General features: G+C 33.4%; 1 non-coding gene across 1 annotated transcript; it reads right to left on the reverse strand.

Moving 5' to 3' along the window:
- Positions 1 to 2,205: 2,205 nt before the first annotated feature.
- TRNAF-GAA (transfer RNA phenylalanine (anticodon GAA)) lies at positions 2,206 to 2,278 on the reverse strand. Its single transcript has one exon. It is a non-coding gene; the product is annotated as a tRNA-Phe (tRNA).
- Positions 2,279 to 7,753: the final 5,475 nt, after the last annotated feature.

The following is a 7,753-nucleotide window of genomic DNA, read 5'->3' on the forward strand; positions in this document are numbered from 1 at the left end:
GCAATAAGCCAATTAAAAGTATCCATAGCACTGAAGGGTATGGACTAGGGTGAGCAGGTGCCATAAACCACTGGGAGGGTGTTGTTGACTAGTATAACTACTATGAGGTCTCACAAATCTATAACTACTATGAGGTCTCACAAATCTAGAGTGACTGGCAATGGTGGTGACATTGGATGACCACTTTGTCCTATGTGCAGGAGATGAGGGAGAGAAGAAAGTGGTGATAAGATGAACTAGGGTCAACACTCTCTAGGGGAATAAGAGTTGTAAGGTGTGATCATGGAGCTCCATGTTCTCTTTGAGGTACACTGCAAGACATCTCTAGTGTATGTAGCTAAAGAAGGTTGCGAGGGAGCTACACTCCCTAAGTAAGAAATAGAATCTCCCTCTAATCTCATATTAGGTAGGACAATGAAAAAAAAATGGATCTTTGTCTTGGTCAAACCCAAGGTACACAAGTGACAAGTCCGATCCTCTCTATCCAAGTGGTGATCAGTCTAAATCCAAAGCTAGTGGGAGCCAACCTTGAAGGAGCCTAGAGAGATGTGTAAGGCATGACACCAATGCTGAGACAAGTAGCTAGGGGGAATAATAATACTATCGCTGATAACTAGAAAGTGCTCGGCATAAAAGACCATCTTCGAGCCTAACCCACCTATAGGGTTACACCAAGTTGTGGTGATGTACTATCTATAATGTTAAGTCTAACATGCCTGTTCAACTCCTATTGTGAGGGGAAGAGGTGGGCAAGAGCATCGAGTGAGAAATAGAAGGGAGGGAAGTGGTCAATATCAATCCCAATCAAGCTCAACAAAGATGAAGCCTGTGTGAACCAGCAACAGGCTTGGGAGGTCGGATTGAAATCTACGACAATGACAAAGGAGCAATAAGCGAAGTAAGAGTATCTATATTAGTCACCCATAGAGTCTACAAAACCATGAAGATGATGAAGAAACCAAATTAGGTAAAAAATGTTGGCCAACCTAAAGGGACAGGCCCCGAACTGGACCAAAGCTCAGCAAGAATATGAAAGAAACTTGTACATTTGGGATTCTTTTCATAAATCTAAATAGCCAAATCTTTGATTCTAATTGTAGTGTGTATTTTCATAGTATTATGATAATGCTCATAGATGGTTGAATCAAATTTGATGATTGATACTAGATTTCAAGCATAGATCTTGATTGTTTATGTTACTCACTCAAGTTAATTTGTGAAAGTGTTGAGTTCATTTGTATATTTGTTATCAATGGCTTTCTTTTAATTTTTCCTAGTTCATTCGCTTCAAGTTTAATAATTGCCCTTATCAATGTAGAGGAAGGTCGGATATATCAAGGGCCTATCCAACTGTTGGAGATAGTTAGTGACATACATTTCATTGGGCTAAGTTGCATACTTTACAAGTGACAAATCTGTTTATTAGCAGATATCAAACCAGGTTTGAGAAAGTTCTATGGATTAAAGAATTTTAGAAGCAAGAGATCATAGGAGGTTGGAGAAGAGCTGGAAAAAGCATTTTGGGTTTGTAGAAGAGAAATTGCCCATGTTGAGTGGATAACTCATATTTTTTAAATCTAACTCTGGTAATAAATATGTCATCTCAAAAAAGATGATACCAACCCTTACTCCATGAAATTGAAAATTCAAAAGGAATGGATCAAAGAGATTGTTTACAATCATTATAAAAGGAAGCACAAGCACAATGAATATTGAGCATGAGATATAGTGAAATTGTTCATGAATTTTACGAAGGGAAAGATTTGACATAATTACCAAGTTTAAAACCATCTTCAAAAAGGTTAAGTCCTTCATTGCTTTGTATAAAGAACATTATAAATTTTATAACAATCACAAAATTAAGGCAAAGCCACCAATATGAACGTGTGTTATAGGCATAGAAAAAGTTACGTATTTTGTTGACACTATGAAAGCCCTCTATAAAAGAAGAGGAAACATAAAAATACAGTCAAAAGAATATGATGTACGATGATGGGGAGGAAACTTTTAAAGAAAGAAAAGAAATAAAAGAAGAAATGATAATGAGCCATGACAGGGGAGAAATTTAGAAAGAAGGAGAAGGAGAAATGATAGTGAAAAAGAAAAAAGTAGTAAGCTATGAGAAGAATTACTGACATCAGACTCAAGTCTGAATCTGTTCCATGTCACCCTTTCAATCAAGGGTCGTTAATTGGAGCTTCTAATTGCGGTGAGCGTGGATCGAACACGCGGCCTTCAGATCTTCAGTCTGACGCTCTCCCAACTGAGCTATCCCCGCATCTCTTTTATTTTATAGATCCTTTTAGTTATTTTCAACTCTGAATTAAGTAGAAGAAAATGATGAAAACACTTAAGATGCAGACATTTCTGACAAGCAGCAGCTTTAAGAATGCCATTTATATTTCAGGCCGATGGAGATTATATATAATTAACCTCTCTATTGCTTTCTTATTTGGTATTACTTTTGCATTTGCTTATTTTATGATTAACTCATTTGGATAATGATATCCATCTTTTATAATCTTCCCTGTTATTTATTTGAATATAATAGTAGCCTCTTGTGGATCCTTGATGGAGCTATGGTGTTTTTAGGATCAGAATTATATATTTTCAGATCCAACATTTCTCAAAAGGCTATTTGAGTATTTCAGATTCTTTTCAGCAGATTTTATACATTGAGTGTCACAACGTTGATGGTCATTTGTTAAAAATGAGGTTATCTTTTCTATTATTTTAACTGGTTTGATATAAAGGTTAATTAAAAGTTTCTATATTACTTTTGATTGTAAACATTATATACTAAGGATTGTTTTTTTGATTTCATATAGCTTTTTCTTTTTATCAATATTTATCTATGATATTGTTATCAGAATTTAATTGTGTAGTTTTTTGAGTCAAATTCATTGACCCATATGAATTTGATTCAAAAAAACTACACATTTAAATACTCATAGCAATATCATAATTTGACTTGTAGAAAATATCTTGTACTTATCAATATTTATCTAATCATTAATGTGCGATCTCACATTTCATTAAAACAGCGGATTTCATCTCAATGTCATATTCTAGCATTTTGGTGAGCTAGTTTATTCTATTCTTATTGATTTGCTTGCCTATAATATATTCTTAATTGTATAAAGAATTCTTTCTATCAATATTTGAAATCATACTTTACAAACTATAATCAGAATGCAGTACAACATTTTGAAGGAAAAAATTATGGAACAAAATTACGGTCATCTGCTTAAACTGTGAAAATCTTTCTATCATTAGATTGTGTGAGCACTTGATTTTGTGCTTTGTTGCCTAGAAAATTTGACTTTCACTTTGAAATCATTTGTTCAGCCTTTGTCATTAATGTTGCTCACAACACAATCTAGATTCTACACAAGATGAAGGCATTAACTTTCTTTTCTTTTCTCTATGATGATGTGAGGTTCCCAACACAGTGGGTGGTTATTAAGATTATCAAAACACTAAAAAAATGCCCAAGAAACTGGAAGGGTAAACTTAGCAAGTGTTAAATACTTTTGAATTCCACAATTGTTATTCCTTTTACTGTCATTCTAAGTTGGTGGTGTAGGAAGGAATGAAGATTGTATTTTTTCAGCTAAGCATGTTCAAACAAAATTATAAAAGATACAAATTGTTTGACATGTCTGAGTAGTTGTAAGAAGAAATTAGGAGTTCTAAGAGCTAGTTATTTATGAAATATATTATCAACTAAATTATTATTATATAATAATAGATTTAATGTTTGTAAGATTAGGCTTAATCAATACATTTAACTTCTAAGTTTCTAACTAGTCAATAATTATTTTCTTTTCATTTTATTTCATGATAGTGTTAATATCAATGTGTTGAGTGATTTCTGTCTTTCTTCTATCCTAATTTATACTAAACAAAAATCTTAGTTTCATTTCATTGGTATAACATACTTCAATCAACATTTCTTCAGTTTTTAGACCTTATACTTTCACATGTGTGTTGGAGCATATTAATTTTTTTATTAGACTTTACCACTTCATGATCTTGGATAGTTTTTGTGGGTGTAGGACTCATTTGTGTTTAGGGAATGCTAGAAATGGAATTTTAATAACTGCAACTTTTATACATATCTGATTTTTCAATTATAAATTTTAAAGGAGTTTCAAAAAAGATTTTATATATAGAAAAAGAGGGGTTTATAGGTTTATTTGGTTGGTAATTGTTTCATTTGTGTATTACTTTTGGACATTTGTGTATGGTGATTGAGACATTTGTTCATAAGTACTAGCAATTTTGGGAAACAATTATTGGTACATCTTTCAAGACTTAATACCCACAAACTTAAAAACATTTTCATCCAAAAAGACAATAAAAAAATGATAGAAATTCCATTTAGAATTTAGACTCTACAATAGTTAAAATTAAGGTGTACTCAGATTTTTAAACTTAAAATTAAGATCAAAATAGTATAAACATAGAATTCCAACACACAACTGAACAATGATAGTGAAAGTTTAGAGTGAGATCTAATAAAAGGGTGCATATTAAAGCATATAACTAGAGTTACTCAAAGATTTTTGAAAAATGTTTCATAAATTTCATAGTATAATTTAACATATAATGATTTAGATTAGAAATTTGAGAAAGTTGGTGCTCTAGCATGTAGAAAAAAATAAGTATAAACATTTTTTCTCTTTTCCATTTTCATGTCCTTTAATAAGAAATAAGATCTCTTATTTTCTTAAAAATATCCAAACATGCCCTTTTTTATCATAGAATCTCATATCACCTTAATGCCCCAATGGCCTCATGAGTTTTTCTTATTAAACCTAGAATACCAGAAACCTGATCACAATTCATAACAAATAAACTAAGAAATTGTCTAATATATTATAGTCCCTATTTTCTTGATGTTGCTAATTTAAACTTTAAACATTTGATTCTTATGATATAAATAAAAAGAAATGCGAGAAGAAAAAACTCCATGTTTCTTTGGTAAGCTATATACCTAAGATTATGTGCTATTTACTTTGCAGGCAAGTATAATTGTGCCAAGACAAAACATTTGTCATATCTTTGTGATATGGGAAGCGTCTTTATAGATTGCAATTCTATTCCATTGAGTCATTGACACAAATTTTCTTAGCAAAAGATATCTGATTTTTTCCACAATGCATTACAATGTCTCTTTAAACCAATAATGATATTTGATTCAGATTGAGCTCACCAAACTTTCACTTTTAGTGAATGGAGTAGAAACTGTTGGAGTTTTGAAGTACTTGGCTTGTGATTGGAGCCTACTGACTACATACCTGTTAGAAGTTGAGTTCCTCAAGTCTCCTCTGACACTACGGCTAGAATAGAGACATTAAATATAGGAGGTGAGTTTGAATTCAAAAATAAGAGGGAAGTTTTTGTGTGAACAACAAGAGACAAAGGGGGAATGTTAGTTCATTCTAACAACATATCCTAGACATCCTAAGTGATCCAGAAGAGTTCAACAGAGCAATAGCAACCGAAGGTTTTTTATCAGAGTGTAGTAGCACAGGTGATTGAGTTTGTGAGTTTTGTGGAAAGTCATAGTTTGTCCTGTATGAGAGTAATTTCTCAAGGCTTGTTGTATGCATACATATGTTGTTGTATGTTTGTTTAGTAGTTAGATTTTTTTTTTCTAGGTTTGTAGCTTTACTCTCTAGATTTGTAATAGTTTGATTCCGTTAATAGAAAGCATGCAAGCAAGAGGATTTTTCCATCCCCAATATATTATGTTTGATCTTCTCTCCATATATATTCCATTGTACATTTAGTGGTTAGGAAAAATTGAGCAGCAAACTATGGTTCTACTAGTGTATTTTTTTGGAACGTTATTTTTTCTTCTTGTGCAAGTTAAAATACTCCCCTGATGAGTGTTTATATAACTCGGTCTTGTCTCCACTTATGTTTTTGTTGAGTGACTTGGCCTCTAGTGACCAAGTGTTTCGGTCCTACCCCTATTGAGCATTGCTTTTGATGACTGAGTAACCTAGTAGTTACCTTTCTAAGTTACCCCTTTGTTGACCAAGTATCTCAGCACCTTATCTTTTCAAGAAGCCCGACTGCCTTCCCATTGTTTTATTGTTTTGACATGGTATTAGAGCCATTAGGCCCCATATCCTTGTGAGTTTGGGTGCTTTTTTAATTTGGGTATTGAAGTTTGTTGTGTAGGAGACATGGCTAGAGATGAAGGAAAGACTTGGCAACAACCACTATCATTTAATGGATGGAATTATGACAATTGGGCAAAGAAGATGAGAGCCATTATGGTTTCAAATGACTTGTGGGAGTTTTTGATTAATGGGTTCAATGATGTAACTGACCCAACACAATATGCTACCCTCACCAGCAATCAAAAGACTGATCTAAAGGAGTCAAGAAGGAAGGATGTCAAAGCGTTAAGCTTGATTGAGGTAGCCATGACAAAAACATTTTTTTCCAAAATAACAATAGCTCATTATTCAAAGGAAGCATGGGATATCCTTGAGAAAAATTTCAAAGGGACTAGAAAAGTCCATGTAGTGAGGCTACAGATGATTCAAAGGGATTTTGAGAACCTTCAAATGAAAGATAATGAGTCTATTGTGGACTTTAGCTCAAGGATCTCTAGTTTGATAAACTAGTTGAAGTCAAATTGAGAAGATTATGAGTATTAGAGAATAGTGGAAAAGATATTGAGAAATTTTTCTCCAAAGTATGATATTCTTGCGATGACCATTGAAGAGGAAAAGGACCTAACTACTTTGACAATGGATGTGATGATGGGTACTCTCCAAACCCATGAGCACCAGATCAATAGATCAACAACATCTTCGCAAGAGAAATTTTTTAAATCTTGGGCCAATGTAAGGGGATAGGAAGAAATGGCTCAAGAGGTAGGGGAATAGGAAGAAATGGCTCTAGTAGAGGCTCTAGAGGTAGAGGTTATGGCAACTCTAGACAAAGAAATGATGGAGGAGAAAGCTCAAGACAAGAAAGAATCCAAGAGTGAGCAAGGAGATTTCATAATAGTTCTACACGATGTAAAAGGAACTACAACTCTAACAAACGTAATGTTTAGTGTTACTATTACCAAAAATTTGGGCTTTATGCAAGTGAATACTAGAAAAAGAAAGGTAATTAGTCAAGGTAGAGTGCAAATGTGGGTATCAAAACTTATTTTCATTTATTAATAAGAATTTCAAATCTAAAATAAAAATGGGAAACAATGGAACCATCCCTATTGTGGGCAAAGGATCTATTATGGTCCACAACAAGAAAGGTGAGAAGAAAGAGATTCAAAATGTCTATTTTTCCCCAAGCATGAAGCACAATTTAATGAGTGTTGGATAACTCATTCAAAATGGTTACAAAGTGCTGATGGAAAATGACAAGTGTGTCATTCATGAGAAAGATGGGAGTAAGAAGATTCTTGCAGCATTCTAAATGACAAAGAATTGGATGTTTCCCTTGAGGATAGAGACATGTTTCTCTTCTCAAGTTGTTGTTGTGCCTCCCAAGTATGCATGTACAATAGTACATTAGCAATCAACTCTAAAGAGCATGATTGAAAACCCCTTCAAGATTTGGCATCTGTGGTATGGACATCTTGGTTTTCCTAGTTTAAATTTATTGTCAAAGAAAACAATGGTAGATGGTTTTCCTAATATGGTAGAGTCGTGTGACAAGTGTGAGGCTTGTATTTTGTGTAAGAAACATAGGCTTCCCTTTAATTCTGGTCGGTCTAAAA

Source organism: Cupressus sempervirens, chromosome 2 (genome assembly GCF_028749045.1).
Source record: "Cupressus sempervirens isolate cs-2001-9-10 chromosome 2, ASM2874904v1, whole genome shotgun sequence".
In the NCBI taxonomy this organism is placed as follows: Eukaryota; Viridiplantae; Streptophyta; class Pinopsida; order Cupressales; family Cupressaceae; genus Cupressus; species Cupressus sempervirens.